The following is a 17,527-nucleotide window of genomic DNA, read 5'->3' on the forward strand; positions in this document are numbered from 1 at the left end:
AAAAGGAGAAATAGGTAAAGTAGTTACATTGAAAACATAATAGAAATTTGCCCTATATTTAACTGTTTTGTAGAGCAACACAAAGTAATTAAAGTGATTTCTAGTGCAAAAGGAAAGTTGGATTAATCACAAGAATATAAGATGTGATGTATCAAGTAAGTGATGTGTCAAGTTAAAAGAAAAAAATCAAAGATCATTATAATTTATATTAATCAAAGGGAAAATTGCAAATCTCAATAAAGTATTTGTATCTATCTAATTGTCAACTAAAAGTGTTAAATTTCTGTATACTTTACGGTATGAAAAATATATTTTAATACAATACCTATAGTTTTAAAACTACTATATTTCTAAAAATATCTTGATATTTTAGTTTTAATATTTTCTCTTCCAAGAGCTAATGAAAGAAAATTATTAGCCAAAGAATAAAAAGGTATGCACAAAGAGTGATCATATAAACATGGCTTATTATATGAAACATCTTCTTTTCAAAGGACCTTGGTTAATTAACGTTGTATTAGAGAAATTAAATCATAAGTTACTCAAAATATTTATCTTGTTATACATTTGATGGATCAAATTTCATAATATTTTGTAATGAAAAAATATAAAAATATGAAATACATGAGAATAAATTTTGCAAAAATATAATTCATGTATGTGTATCTACATGCAAAATCGGTTATCATATACAAAAAGAATTTTAATTTTCTCTGGAAAAAAGTCACATAGATGACTTTTTACTTATAAAATTCATTAGCTCACATAATTTTTTATAAGCTTTTAAATTTTGGGCATTATTTTATTTTCTAATGAAAAATCTGTTTATAATATTTTAAAATCAACTTTTAAACATTTTTTCCCCAGGAGATTATGAATTAATTATGTGTCAAAGACTATTTTAGGAATTTGTGAATAACCTATTTCTAGGGATGACAAACGATTTGTATTTCATAAAAGCTGAAGTAAGTTATCATTATGGATTCATTCAATTCTAAATTCTGAGTTTACAGTTAAGTTGTATATATGTATAGCATGTATAATATACATAACATATATGCTTATAGAAACACAAAATTATATTAATACTTGGCAGAGATGTGCTTGATTATACAGTGACAAATAATTGTTAAGTCCTTTCTTTTTGTCTGCTTCTATGTCATAATTTATTTGTATAAAATCATTTAAAGTAGAACACAGGTCCTAGAATTTAATTATATCTTTCTATGCTACAAATCATAATGTAGTCAATCATTATTAAAAAGACAAAATGTAAGTTTCATGAAGTCCAATCCTTTGTTTTCTTTACTATTTTTGTTAGCTGCAGTATCTAGAATGAATCTGACACATAATGGGTACTCAATACGTATTTGTTAAATAATGAAAAACAACTGGTAATGAAGATTAAGTTATCAGATGTAAAGTAAAATAAGAAAATGGATAATATTCTATATATTTCATGTTACATTATTTTACTTTCTTTCCATGAAATCATAATTTATCAAAAATGTTATGGATTTATAATTACATTTTTCATAGAACCATCTTATATATAGCATTGGAATCGTGTTCTGATTTTTTCATATTTAATATTATCTTGCAAATTCTACATTAAAGCATGATATTTTTTAAACTCCTTGGCCTTTGTAAAATGCCAAGTTTGATTGCACTGAGAATATGAGCAGTAATTGTCATACTCTGAAATTATAAAGCCAAGAAAAAAAGAGACAAGAAAGTCAGCGATATCGCAGTGAACCACAGCTTATTGACTGAAGCTGAGTCACATAATAAAACTGTCAGTCAAGCGTGGAAAGGAAAAACTCATATATTGCTTCTAATTTTTCTCCAAGCTCAGTTTGTGGTAGGAAGTCCTGTGACAGTTGTGTGCTACTAGCCAGCTGATGTAAAATGCTCTCTTTATTTGCAGAATTAACCTCTTTGGAAACATTTTCATTAAGATTTTCTTCAGTAAATACATACACAAAATCTGACTATTCATAATTAATATAAATGAAAATACGTTAACATATTAATCATCATTCAAACACATATCAGATTTATTAAAACAAAGACTTATTTTTCTAGATGTATAGATTGCATTGTGGGTTCCTAAAAATTAATCTGTTAATGCTCTGCCCCCCAATATGACTATATTGGAGAGAGGGGCCTTTAAGGAAATAATTAAGGGTAAATAAGGTCATATGAGTGGAATCCTCATCCAATAGGACTGATGTCCTCATAAGAAGACAAGGAAGCACCAGGAGGGTGTGTACACAGAGAAAAGACCGTGTAATGACACAGCAAGATGGGGCTGAGAAGGAGGCCATCTGCAAGCCAAGGGGAAAGGCTTTACCAGAAACCAACCCTTCCAACACCTTGATCTTGGGCTTCCAGCCTCCATAACTGTAAGGAAACAAATTTCTGTGCTTTAAGCCAACTAGCTTGGTATTTCATTATGGCAGTTCAAGCAGACTAATATACTAAGTCTACGAAACATACATTCAAGTAAAAATATTCTTTCTCAGCTTTTGCTCTTTTTATTATTCTAATGTAATTTAGAGTCAAATTTAGTGAAATTCCAAGTCAAGTTTCACCCAAGTATGTGTTCTTGGAGTTTCATTATCCTCAAGCACCACCTCTACTTTCATTTTTACTAACTTTCACGGCACTGTTTCTGTAAGGTGTTTGTCACAAGTACCCCTGGTTCATTGTGGAGTACACAAAATGAGAACTCGGCAGGTTGTCAGGGCAGAGGCACGCTTCCTAGAAGTGATGGGTGGAAGTCTCCTAACAGAATATCTCCAAATTTCAGGACACATCATTAATCTCTAATGTGGTTCCCTTAGCAGGACATCTTCATGCCATCTCTGAATCTTTAGTGAGTCCCCTAGGTCTGTTTCTCTAGCACTATGTTTTTACTTTCCATTCATGTAGCTGGAGTGCCAAATAAGTTGTAGTTCGTAAAAAAACTGCTCTATTCTAGCTGGGTAGAAAAAAAGTCTTATAAGCAAAAAGAATAATGGGAGGAAGAAATCCTTTTAGGAAAACAGATGAATCAGTGTTAACACCTACTCATTTACAGAGCTGAAAGTTTTCAAGGTAAGGGACAGAAAGAACTATGGACAGGAACTATTTTTTCCCAATATGAATTTGTTTTATCATTCCCACTTATTATTATTTTTGAGAAACATTTTTCAGAGTCAGAGGGTGCTTAATTTTTTAAAAAACATGCACAAGAAAAAATAATTTATGGTGAAAAAATGTTTTTATATAAAATGTTGATCTCTCCATAAAACTTTAAAATAGTGAGTTTTTTTTTACATTTTTTATTATATTTTAAGTACTGGGATACATGTGCAGAATGTGCAGGTTTTTTACATAGGTATACACATGCCATGATGGTTTGCTGCACCCATCAACCCGTCATCTACGTTAGGTATTTCTCCTAATGCTATCCCTCCACCAACGCCCCCTACCCTAGGCAGGAACTGTTAAACTTGCATAGTGATAGTATAAAATCAGTAAGTATTGTCCAGAAGAACTGGTTCTCATCAGTAGACTAAAAATACTGGTTGGCTGTGCAATTAATTGCTGGAAAAAGGGAGTCAAACCAAAAGGCAAATAGGAAATATCTAATTAGAGAGCAGGGCTTTTGACATTGTGTTATAGAAATTCCTTTAATCTACAACATACACAAAACTTCAATTAACATGTTGTTAATAATCTAAAATACATCAGATTAAATAAGGAATACGTTTTTCTTATATAACTGCTTCAATAATGTAAAATAAATACACACCAGAAATCATGCAACTTTCTCAATAAGAAGGTTTTGTTATACAGTCTCCAAGATTTCATGAAGATGACATTCCACAATTTTAACCCAAACATCAACTGTAATTTTAATTTGTTTTCATTAATATAAAACATAGCTGGCTCCCTATTTTCATATTCCTTTGTATTGTAATAAATTACATATATAAAAATGTACACTCAATAAAACTTTGTACAGAAGAGTACAGTCAACAACTTATTTCAAAGACAACAGAAGTGTAAACACCATGTCGAAAAAATACATCACTTGTACACTAGAAACCCTGCTTATTCCCTACCCAACCACTATTCACTTTAATTCCTCCCTCTAAAGAAAACTTTCATTCTGACTTTTATGCTAATCATTTTCTTGCTGGTTTTTAGTGTCTAATTTCTTCAACAAGTGTGCTAAAAAAGCTAAAATGGATGGAATTATATAATATATGCATTTTATGGTTACCTTGTAGCTCAATATTACATTTGAGAAAATCACACATGTTTTGAGCACAAATACAAGTATCTCTACTGGATATGACTTAGGAATGCATTTTCTGGATGATAAGACATGAGCATCACCAGACATAAAAATGTAAATTTACAAGCTGTTTACCAAATTGGTCATACTAAGTTACATATACTGTGGAATTGTTAGTAGAGCTCTGTTGTATGGTATGTTTTCTCTTTTAGCAATTCAAGTTAGTATGTGGTGGTGTTGATTTGTGGATTTAATTTGCATCTCTTTTATTACTGAAGTTGAATTTCCATTTTTGACTAATTAGCTAGGTTGAACACATTTCCATTTATAAATCCTCCATTGTGAAGACCCTGACAAATCTCTTGTTCATTTTTCCCTAGGATAGGTTGGTTTGGAGGAATCATTTATGAAATATTTCTTTGGATATTATATAACATCTTTAGATGTTTAGATGTTATATATTGATTATGCCACAAATCTCATTTCTTTTTCCTAATGTTCCTTTTCACCTCCTAATGATGTATTTTGATAAACAGAATTTCTTATTTTTAATGCCATATAATTAATCAAGGTTTTCTTCATTATTATTTATTTCTTGAATTTTATATCTGGCATAAATAATCTTTTTCAATTATCGTATAATAAAGGTATTATTCAATATTATATTTTAAAAGTTTTTTAATATCAGATCTATATTCAACTAAAATTAAGTTTTTCTGAATTTGGGGGTAGACATAAAGTTCATTTTTTTTTCTTTCCTATTTTTTCCTTGGGGGAAGAGGGAGAAGTATATAATTGTCAATACGGTAGAATATTTATCTCAAAGATTTGTCCTTCTTCACTGCTGTGAAATTCTACTTTGTAATTATACATCCATGGTCTATTCTTTAATTCTTTATTATTCCACCTCTCTGTCAATTGCTGAGCCAACACTCACTTATTAAATCACTCGAGTTTTCAAATGAATTGTTGTCATTTATAGCCATTTCTCCCTCTAATTATTTTTAAATCCGGTTGTCAATTACTACTCAAAACAACAAAAAGCTTTTAGTATTGTGACTGAAATTGCTTTACTTACAGAGTTCATGAAGAATTGATATCTTTAAATTTTTATTATTTCTGTCAATGAATATGGTATATCTCCAAATTAATTTCCCTGAATAACAAAAGGTATATTTTTTGTTTTATTTGGTGTTTGTTACAGGATTTAGAAATGTAGCTGCTTTTTCTAAATAAACTTGTTATATTTCCAATGTTGACTAACATTTTCTTTCAAATATTTTAATCTATATTGGATTTGCCTAATGTTTACTTTCTCCTTATGCACTTAAAATATTTTTAAGTTTTTTGGTTATAAAATTGTATAAAAAGTGTTTGCACTTCTTCTATTCTTTGGGAATAATTATCAAATAGGGGATACATCTTTTTTAGATGTATGATAGGATTTGCTGGTGAAACCATAGGAGCCTGAAATTGTTTGAAAGAGGGTTTAATGATTGTTGAATTTAATGCTTTTAGCAATTATAAGATGTTCAAATTTTCTCTGTAAATATTTATGTGTTTATCTAGGCCTTTGAGCATTGTTTCTGACTTTTAAAATGTACTGGCTCAATGTTTTTTATAATGTCCTTATTTTATATTTAAATGTCCGTAGCTATTGATATCTCCACTTTCATGACTGAGGTTTGTGGTCTGTGCTTTTGCTTGTGTGTTTCTTTGTGTTAATCTCCTCTGAAATGTATTGAATTTATTTAATTCTTCCAATAAACTACTTTAGGCTTTGTTGATATCCTTTGTTTTATATTTATTTTCTATCTTCTCCAGTTATGCTCTTACCTTTTAAAATTTATTTGTTTTGTTTTTAATAAATCAATTTGCCAGGTATAAAAGGATTCTATTTCAAATCCATCTCACACATACCAGAGCTATTAGTTAGTATCACACTTTACTCCTCTATACTTTTGTTGAAAAAGATATATTTTACCTTCATTTCTGAAGATTTTGATTTTTGAAAAGTCTAGATAATCAGTTTTACTGGTTTCCATTTTTTAATAAGAAATAACATCATTCTTTAATATTTTTGCTGTCCCTTTGAAGGTAAATCTTTAGCTCCTCTCCCATCTTTTAGGATTTTCTCTTTATTTTGAGTCTTACTGTGCTGTGCCTACACACGTTATTATTTTCTTCTCTTTCCCTTATTTGGGGTTAAGAGTAGTGCTTTGATGTCTTTGCTTAGTTTGGAAAATTCTCAGATGCTATGTCTTTATTGTTCCTCTTTCCTCTTCTTGATGGATTCCAATTAAATGTTTTGTGATATTCTGTGTTTTATGCCATGTGGTCCTGATCCTAATTATCACTCTTTTGTCTTTCTGTAATTTCATGTGGATATTTTCTACAGAAAATAGTTCTCCCTTCAGTTATTGTGTTGGAAAGATGGCTTTTAAAATGTTCACACCTGTATTAGTCTGCTCTCACACTGCTATGAAGAATGCCCAAGACTGGGTAATTTATAAAGAAAAGAGGTTTAATTGACTCACAGTTCTGAATGGCTGAAGAGGCCTCAGACAACTTACAATCATGATGGAAGGCACCTCTTCACAGGGCGACAGGAGAGAGAATGAGTGCCAGCAGGGGAAAGGCCAGATGTTCATAAAACCATTAGCTCTTGTGATAACTCACTCACTATTATGAGAACAGCATGAGGGAAACTGCCCCCATGATACAAATAACTGCTACCCCGTCCCTCCCACAACACGTGGGGATTATAGGATCACAATTCAAAATGAGATTTGGGAGGGGACACAAAGCCAAACCACACCAGTGCCTTCATTTCTGGAATCTGACTCCATAACATAATATTACACTACACTACACTACATTACATTACATTACGTGACAAAAGGGTTTTGCAAATGTAAATAAAGTCATGGACTTTACCACAAGAAGATTATCCTGGATTATCTGCTGGGCCCAATCTGTTCACATCAGTTCTTTAAAAAAAGAAAACTGTCCGCAACTGGGACAGGATGGATCAGGCAGAAGAAGAGAGATGCTGCTAAAGAGGAAGGCAAAGCCTTCAATATGTGAAAAGGATTTGACTCACTGTTGCTTGCTCCAAAATGTAGGCGCCTACATGGGCCAAACAGTGGCTTCCAGTATGTCAGGGCATCTCTCTTCTTAGGGCTAGCAGGAAAACAGTGGCCTTTGCCCTGCAACCGCAAGGATTGGAATTCCACCAGAAATCTGAATGAGCACGGGTATGGATTCATCCCTAGAGCAAAAAGGAAAGCAACTCAGTGACACCTGGATTTCAGCTTTGTTAGACACTAAGCAGATGACCCAGTTGAGCCAGGCGGTCGCCAGACTTGTGATCTACAGAACACAGAGATAATGATTGGGCGTTATGGCAAGTCAGAACGTTGGTGGCAATTTGTTGTGGTAGCCACAGAAGACTAATACATTTATGTTAATGTACTAATAAATTTGCCTACTGTCTTCCTAATGTCAGTAATTTCAGCTCCCATGCTTTCTGTTTATGAACAACTCCTTTACCGACATGGATATTTAAAATGGTATAACTCTCTTTCTCCTTTCTAATAGAAAGTCAAATTTTTAATGAGTTCATTTTCTCTTACACAATTTTCATGGGAGGTGAATCATGGTAAGTATAAATCAAAAGTGAGATTTTGTTTTATTTGCTGTCGATAGACTTTGATGCAGGGAAGCAATGCAATTCTGGCCATTTCTAAGTAGGTGCAAGTTTTCAAAGACCTTCAAAAGAGTAGTCCCTTTTCTGCCACTGGATGAAGCATTTAAAAGTAGTATTTAGGCCGGGCGCGGTGGCTCACGCCTGTAATCCCAGCACTTTGGGAGGCGGAGGCGGGTGGATCATGAGGTCAGGAGATGGAGACCATCCTGGCAAACACGGTGAAACCCTGTCTCCACTAAAAATACAAAAAAAAAAAAAAAAAAATTAGCCGGGCGTGGTGGCAGGCGCCTGTAGTGCCAGCCACTCGGGAGGCTGAGGCAGGAGAATGGCGTGAACCCGGGAGGCGGAGCTTGCAGTGAGCTGAGATCCGGCCACTGCACTCCAGCCTGGGCATCAGAGTGAGACTCCGTCTCAAAAAAAAAAAAAAAAAAAAGTAGTATTTAATGTTGATGCCTGGAAATACAGCAGCCCTCTGCTGATCTCTGAGGAAGCCACACTTGCATAGAATAGAACAGAGAGATGGGAGGAAACTGAGTCTTCGATGCTATCTGTTACTGAATTCAATAGCTATGTGGCCACTCTGCATTGCGGTTGTGTGAGAAAATAGTGTCATCATTTATGGCAGCTTGATTTGAAGTGTTCTAAAGCCAGCTTACCTGATACAATCGACAGTCAGTTTTTTCTTTTCCATAATCGCCTTGTCAATCCATCCTGTTCAGTGACTTCAAAGGGCAAGATTACTGTGGTTTCTGTTGTAAGCATGCTAAAATTGTGGGAGCATTTGCAACGAAAGGTAAATATCTTATTTATAGCATATTTTTAAGCAAAAAGAGAGAACCACTACAAATCTATTGCTATTGATATCAGCTAATTGTGTATTCACGTAGTAACTATTAATCGCCTATTTGAAAACAATTACCTCTCAACCTTCCTTGTGCTGGACTGACTTCAATTTCTTTAATCTTTGTTCATAATACATTCTTCCTTAAATCATTCTTTATCTTTTCATTTGACATTTCCATTTTCTCCACATTTATCTTAAATGTGAACATTGGAAAAGAAGACAGGAGCAGTAAAAAGTATCCAAATAATATCTTTGATTAACTTCACGGCAATCCCAGCTTGCCAAGGGAAATAAAGGAACTTTCCCTATTTATTTGTGTGTGTTACAAAAGAAAGAATAATCAGGATTCCGTTAATTAGAGCATTTACTTTAGCTTTGGTTTGTGATAGAGCTAGACCAAAGTTGAGTTTCAGTGGGGCATTTTGGCATGAGATTATGCAGTGAATGATCTTTAAAATAGAGCAATGGAATAAATGAGTGATCTTTTGGGTATGAGATTAATTAGTGATTAAATTACCTTTAGTCTATTTGTCCTGCATTACTAGGCAAAGTTTAAAAATTTCATATACAGATAGCTAATGATGTCATCAAGTCATTTATTTGCTCATTTTATGAATTTGGGGAAAAATAAAAGAAAATTATCATGCTGTTAAATATCTAAGCATAGGAATATCCTCCAGATATCAACGATCTTGTCATTCTCATATTCAATGTGTTATGTATTGTATCTCTTATGTGGACATAATTTATTACTATATGTCTTTGTTAGTATCTTCATAATGTTCAGTGAACAACGATGAATTGTATTTATTATGACCAGGGAAAGAGTCAGGAAAGTGTTATTTAATATCTGTTATATCTGATGCATATTTGATTACCAGTATGTATATGTGCATATAACAATGAATAGAGCTATATATAGAAGTATGTGTATGTGTGTGTATGTGCGTATATAATCGAGCACAGTAAAGCAAGAGAAAAACTATCCAAAGAGAACTAAGCCTTTGTTGAGTGGGGCTTCTTATCATTTTATGTTTTGGCCATGGTTTCATTTGACAGCCTGGTGAAGAATATTGAGCACCCTCAGAAAAATGGTATTAATAATTTATGACAACAAAATAACAGCATATGCATAGATATGCACATAAACTAAAATACAAAATTATGAAGGTCACCATTATTATTAAAATAGAATGTAAAAGCATAAATTTGTGATACAATAGCACATATGCATATGTAATAATATTATAAATAATAAGATATGACAATGTCTCTGATAATTTTCAGCTGGTTAATGATAGTTGAGATATCTGTAATAAGTATAAGTGACATGAAAATATTTATATTTTATATTATATTGGTGACAAAATCACAGGTACTTATAATAATTCTGTGATTTGTTTCCTTGATACATTAGTGGAAACATACTAAATTTCAATTATATATAAGCAATAATAAAAACATAATTTCTCATATAAATTTCCATGCCTACTAATCTCTGTCTGTGGACATTTTAGGAATCTATAGTTTCAATAATTAGACTCCGCTGGATGAACCAAGGCTTTATAGAAACCTGGACTTAAGGTCTATTTGAGGTACTTATTGTGCAACCTTGGAAAAATAGTTTCTGAGCATAATTTAAAATCTAAAAAACAGAAAGCCTAATAATAACTCTCAGAGTTATTTTCTAGCTGAGCTATACCATGACAACATATGCTTTTAAACACTGTTAGACATCTTGGATTATAAAAGTATATTGTAGGCTTTCTGGACTTTTTAAATGCACAGTATGTTTAACCAATACGTACCAAAACCTCGTGGGTGTGGACATGTATGTTCGTATTTGTGTGTGTGGAAGTGAATTTCAGTTTTATCTCTGACAATTTTGCAAGCTAAGTACGCTTTTTTTCTGCTACATTTTCAACTCATTCTATCACATTTCTTACATTTTCAGATCAAGCTTTCCTTCTCTCATTGCTCATTTTCCAAGAACTAGTCATAAAATAGTTACCTAGAGCCATATTAAAATCTTATGTGTGTTGAGCCTGAGGGCAGGCCACAGTTCAGAATTTTTTCTCATATATCTGTCTGTGCCATTGGCTCTACCATTCAACTCTGTTAACTGTTATTTAACCCTTGAACTGCTTCCTCGAGTTTTTTTTTTTCCACCCCCTTTTCTCAGGTGAATTAGTTTTCTATTGATGCAATAACTGATTACTGCAACCTTTGTGGTTTAACAGAATATAAATTTATTATCTTGTGTTGTTCTGTTGGTCAGAATATAAAAATGAGCCCCACTGGGTTAGAATCAAGGTGACTGCAGAGCTGCATTACTTTCTGGAGGTCCTAGGAGAGAATCTGTATTCTTGCCTTTTCCAGCGCTAAACATCACCTACATTTCTTGACTCATACCCTCCTTCCATCCTCAAAGCCAGCAGTGACTGATTGAGCCTTTCTCACATTGTGTACCTCTCACCATGACCCTACTACCTTTCTTCCAACTTTTAAGGACCCTTGTGACTATACTGGGTCCAGCTGGGGAAACAAGTGTAATCTCTTTCTCTTGAGGTCAGTTGGTTAGGAACCTTAATTCCATATGCTACCTTAATTTCGCTTTGCATAACATAGCATAGGCACAAGTTCTGGGGATTTGGCTGTGGACATCTTTTGGAGGGCATTATTTTATTTACCACAGCAGATGAAGAAACAATGCTTGTTAACATGAAATTAGCATATGATGTCTAAGACCACTATTATTCATATGCTTCTTCGTGTAGAAATATTTTAATGAAATTTTAGAGAACTCTGCTTTCATTCAAAGAGGTGACTCTCATAGGCGCAATAGCAAGCTTTAAAATTAAACAATGAGGGAGATACTCAGGAGTTGTCTCAGGCATTGACAAGTTTCTAAATCACAATTGATAGGTGGCCTTTTATTTTAAATGCATGATGCACTTTGCATAAGTAATAATAAAAGCTGTGTTTTAAGTTTAATGTAGTATGTAAAAAATGTCTGTGTGTCCTTGGTAAAGCACTAGGTGAAGACACACATTAAAATCTAAAATCTTCATCCAGATGTAGGAATAAAATTGTAGGTGTACATTGTGGTCCTCAATTAACTCTGAATAATCTCATATACTATATGTAAAATTTGATTACAAGAATGACTTTGCATTTAATTTCAAAACATATAAATATATCAGCTATGCTATAACAGAATACATGTTATAAACTTCTTTTTTGGTATTATTTCCACATTCTGCTACTTGAGCCTTTAAGTGCTTTGCGGTTCTTAGAAAATTCTGTCAGTCAATGAAGTAATCTTTTCAAAAACACATCTTCGAAGAGTTTAATATTATTTTCTCCTTGTCTCAATAAGCTTGTGTGCCTGTTTATATATCATGGATGAATGTTAAGAACTCAAAGTGTAACATTATTTCACCTTCCCACATCTTCCTAAGACAAATACTTAATTAGATGATATTTAGCCAAAATATATCAGTTTGGTGTTATTGCAATACTACAATAACGAAGCCTTGGTGGCACACGCTATTCTTACTGTGAGCTGAGGGTTAAGTAACTACCACTCTCAAGGATGAAGTGAGCAATTTTCACTGGGGAAATTGCAAAGACTAAGCTCTTCCCCACATATCTCTCATTCTCCCAAAATATAGCCTTAGGGAGATGGCAGAGCTTCAAGGATGCAAACCTCAGTGTGCAAACCCATTTCAAACCTCTATCTATCTAGTTACAAACCATTGACCAAAGCAAACAAGAGACATGGCTGAACCCAGTGTAAAGGGGTGGAAAATATCATCCAGTTCACAATGGAAAGTCACTAAAAATAAAGTTAAGAAGCAAAAGACAGGCACAGAGGGAGTACTAAATAATTAAGACTGTCACTGTAACGTACCTGTGTAGTTTAGGGAACTTATGACTCTGGGAATTGATTCTTCACCTAAAAATTCTTTGTAATTATATTAACTTAATCAGCATTCTGTAAATGTACTACATGAGTTGGCAGACACTTTTAAGCATATTTTACACCCTAAAGTTAGTTTACCTCTTAACTGAAACACAGGAATCTGTTTAAGACAGATATTATAAGAAGTAAGTCTATAATTTCTTATATGAAACAATCAATCTGTGTCTCAAATTTAAAACCTCAAATGAAGCCATTTCAGAAAACAGTTATTGTGGATATATTGCTAGTGAATGACTTTTTGAAAGTAGTAAAAAGAAAATCTACTCAAACAAATTTACTTCTAATTGCTTAAATTAGGGAAGTTTGTATGTTTTCAAGACATTGTGGTATATTTAATTGTAGACTGATTGCAATCTAAATTATTTTAAATAGAGCAGTTCATGTACATCATAGATTTTTGGAATAGAATAATTTAAAAAGACAAAATAATCGAAACATTACAATCCATCTTAAAAAAGCAGATGCTAGAGTCACACCCTAATAACAATGTTAAAATTTTGGTCAGCAATATAGAAATAAAGCTTCATAACTTTAATAGAAATATACCTGAACAGAATTTGATTAAGAAAAAGTGGGACAAAGGAAATTGCATTGTTCATGGCCCTCAAAGATTGATGTGTTAGGATAATCATTTTGTACTTATGGAATTCTTCTTATGTATACTTCACATTTATTGAGCATGTGCTATATTTCATACATTTCTCTAAATCCACAATGACAACAACAAAAATATAGATTAGGTATTATTTTTATTATACAAAAGAAGAAATTGAAAGCAGGTGAACTACTTGCCTATGATCAAATAGCTAGGTAATGTGACACCAGGACTCTAACCCTGGCAGCCTGGCTCCAGATTCAGCATTCTGCACCAATGTGAAACACTGAATTCCATACATGCTTCCCCGCAGTGTCAAGGAGACTTTCTTTTTCTTTTTTTCTTCCTTTCTTTCTTTCTTTTTTCTTTTTTTTTTTTTTTTGAGACGGAGTCTCACCCTGTCACCCAGGCTGGAGTGCCATGGCACCATCTCAGCTCACTGGAACCTCCGCCTCCCAGATTCAAATGATTCTCCTGCCTCAGCTGCTTGAGTAGCTGGGATTACAGGCACCCACCCACCACACCCAGCTAATTTTTGTATTTTTAGTAGGGATGGGGTTTCACCATGTTGGCCAGGCTGGTCTCAAACTCCTGACCTCGTGATCCGCCCTCCTCGGCCTCCCAAAGTGCTGGGATTACAGGAGTGAGCCACCACGCCTGCCTGCCAAGGAGACTTTCACACTGGGTCCTTGTTCCAGAGAATTCTGCCCAATATTAACCCATCACATTTTTGACCTCACTCCCTTATGCCTTCATTAAAACCTAAGACTGAGAAGACTGAGCTGCTTTTCTAGACTGTGTAAAGCCTGTGTGGATTATTGTTTGATATCAACGAAATAAGATCAAAAAGGAAAGACTTTAGAATCTTATAAAAGAATTGCCTCTAGGTCTGTTCCAGAAATGTCTCCACAGAGCCCATGTGGCTGTCCTCTCTTGCAGTGCACACAGAAGACTCCATACAATCAATAATGGTGGTGACAGGTGCTTTCAGTGCTTTCAATATAGCTAACCAAGGGCTTGTTCAATCCATTCTGAACTTCTGTTAGTAACATGATTAACAGCCGTGTTAAATCAAATATAACCGGCATATATTAGCAGTCAAGTTTTTCTGGAGAAGTGAAATATTTCAGAAACGAAAGCAACAACAACAATGACAACAACAAACCACCATCCCACTGAGTTCTGTTTCAATCAGGGTGTTTGTCTTTTTGTTTTGTTTTGTTAATGTCAGAATGTTTTTCAATGTGCTGCTCCAGCAATCAGGGCCTTATTGCTTTGATTTCAAACGCTAATGCTGCTATTTTGCTGAGGTTATTGTTTCTTAGGTTTGCTGCATGTATTAGTCTCTTTTAAATTATATTTTAAGACTGTAAGACTGTTTGATAAATCAGAACTTTTTATATCCCCCTGTAACCCTATCTAGAGAGTATTTAAATTAAAAAAAAAAAAAAACTCATTGTTTTGCTTTAACAAAAAAAGGAAAACAAGTGCTTAAAAAATTTTTCTTTAACTTTTATTTTAAGTTCTGGGGTACCTGTGTAAAATGTGCAGGTTTGTGCAAAATTTGTAAATTTTTAAAATTTGCAGGTAAACGTGTGCCATGGTGGTTTGCTGCACAGATCAACCCATCGCCTAGGTATTAAGCCCAACATCCATTAGCTATACTTCCTGATTCTCTCCCTCCCCATAGCACCCCACAAACAGGTCTCAGTGTGTGTTGTTCCCCACAATATGTCCATGTTTTCTCATTGTTCAACTCCCACTTATAAGTGAGACAATCCAGTGTTTGGCTTTCCATTCCTGTGTTAGTTTGCTGAGGATAACGGATTCCAGCTCCATCCATGTCCCTGCAAAGGTCATTTTTAACCTCCATAACCGGAAAAAGAAAAGTTTTAAGATGAGAATTTTCTTTAAATCTATTTCATATTTATATATTTAACACTATTGTAACTTTCTATATTATTTTTGTATGACTTCTGAAAAATATGCATAAAAACAAGGAGTAAATGATGTTTTTTTAAAAGCTGCTCAGTTGGCTCATACACCTTTTCTTCACCCTGTTCTTCATTCTGGACAAAGCCGTATTTACTGCTCTCAGGTCTAAGAAGAAAAAAAGGTCTGAAAATTTGACCAGTTTAAACCCATGGATATTACAAATGAAAAAGATTTTGTTGTTGACATACCAATAAAGAACAGTACGTTCTCACTCCATGTCATTGATAGGTTCTTAGAAACTCTAACATTATGCTAAATGGCTCAAAGCATGTCCTTGAATAATATCATTTCCTTTAATGTCCTTTCTTTATAATGTTGATGAGAAAAAAATACTTTTGTTAAAAACCATTTTCTTTAAAGTTTCAGTTTCCAGGGACCTATTGACAATACATACGTATTGTTTCAATTGATTGTGAATGGCCTTCTAAGATATGCAATTAATGTAGGCATAATTAATTACCTTCACCATGTAAATGTAGGGTAACGTTTAACATTCATATTTTCAAGAAAAGATTATAGTTCTATAAAAATTCAAATCTAAAGAGAATTTATTCTAAAGCATAGAGAAAGTTAACTGCTAAAATTACCATTTTAAATCTTTGGAGTCTCTGGTCTTGCTTTACTGTGCCATTGTCCTCTCTCTCATAGAAGTCCCATTCTTTGTTTTCAGGTATTTCAGACTTTTAATCCTTTCTTCCTTTCAGAAGTCTCCTAATCTCTATATGTATTGAGAAATTTCCAGTTTACAGAGATAGTAGATGGGTAATTCAAGATATTTTTCCAAATAAAAATCACTGAAAATCACATAAACAACCAAATCCTTGATAAACTAATTTTTAAAATCTTAAATAATGAAAGTGTTACTGGAAAGTGGTTCTGATCCAGACTCCAAGAGAGGGTTCTTGGATCTCATGCAAGAAAGAATTCAGGGTGAGTCCATAAAGTGAAAGCAAGTTTATTAAGAAAGTAAAGGAATAAAAGAGGGTTACTCCATAGACACAGCAGCAGGGCTGCTGGTTACCCATTTTTATAGTTAATTTTTTTATTATATGCTAAACAAGGGTTGGATTATTCATGCCTTCCCTTTTTAGGCCATATAGGGTAAGTTCCTGATGTTGCCACGACATTTGTAAACTGTCGTGGCGCTGGTGGGAGTGTAGTGGTGAGGACAATCAGAGGTCACTCTCATCACCATCTTGGTTTTGGCCAGCGTATTTACTGCAAGCTGTTTTATTAGCAAGGTCTTTATGACCTTTATCTAGTGCTGACCTCCTATCTCATCCTGTAAGTTAGAATGCCTTAAAGGTCTGGAAATGCAACCCCGTAGGTCTCAGTCTCATTTTACCCAGCACCTATTCAAGATGATGTTGCCCTGGTTCACATGCCTCTGACAAAAGTCAAAAGTAGTGACAAGACTGTAAGAATTTACCAAGTAAAAAGTTAAGGGAACACTAGAAACAAGCACAAATATCACTATCACTTTTTGTTACAAAGGCATTCTCAGATTAAGGGAAAGTAAAACGTTTAGTTGTATGGCCTCAGTGGACAAAGGTAATTAAAATAATATCCCAGGGCTTTTGCAAGTGGTCTAGCAGTATAACCTCTCCATGGTAAGCCTGGATAGCTATGAACTAAACCCTTAACACAAGAATGAGTAAGTGAAAAAGCCCACATAATAATATAGTGTTGGATTGACTTTCTTATATTAAGTTTGAATTTTATGTAATGTGCCCTTATGTTGGTAATGTCTCCAGGAACTTTGTAAAAACAACTGTAAATTCTCTCTGGAGGAATACATATTCATTTTATGTCTTCAATTATTCCTGCAAATAGTCTTTGACATTCAGTATTCAGTAGAGTCAAAGATAATCAGACAAATAAACTACACCATATGATAAAGAACCAAGAGAAACAACATGCAACAGAAAAAGACATGTATATGTGTATGTCCTAGGTGTGTGTATGTGTGTGTACAAATAAATAATAATATCAATATCATATCCAATACTTATCCATACTATAAGCAATTATACACACACTATATGTGTGTATACATATTAGTATATCCTATATTATATACTATAATATATACATACATTATAGTATGTATA

This window comes from Colobus angolensis, unplaced genomic scaffold, assembly GCF_000951035.1.
Source record: "Colobus angolensis palliatus isolate OR3802 unplaced genomic scaffold, Cang.pa_1.0 Scaffold5, whole genome shotgun sequence".
NCBI classification, from domain to species: Eukaryota; Metazoa; Chordata; class Mammalia; order Primates; family Cercopithecidae; genus Colobus; species Colobus angolensis.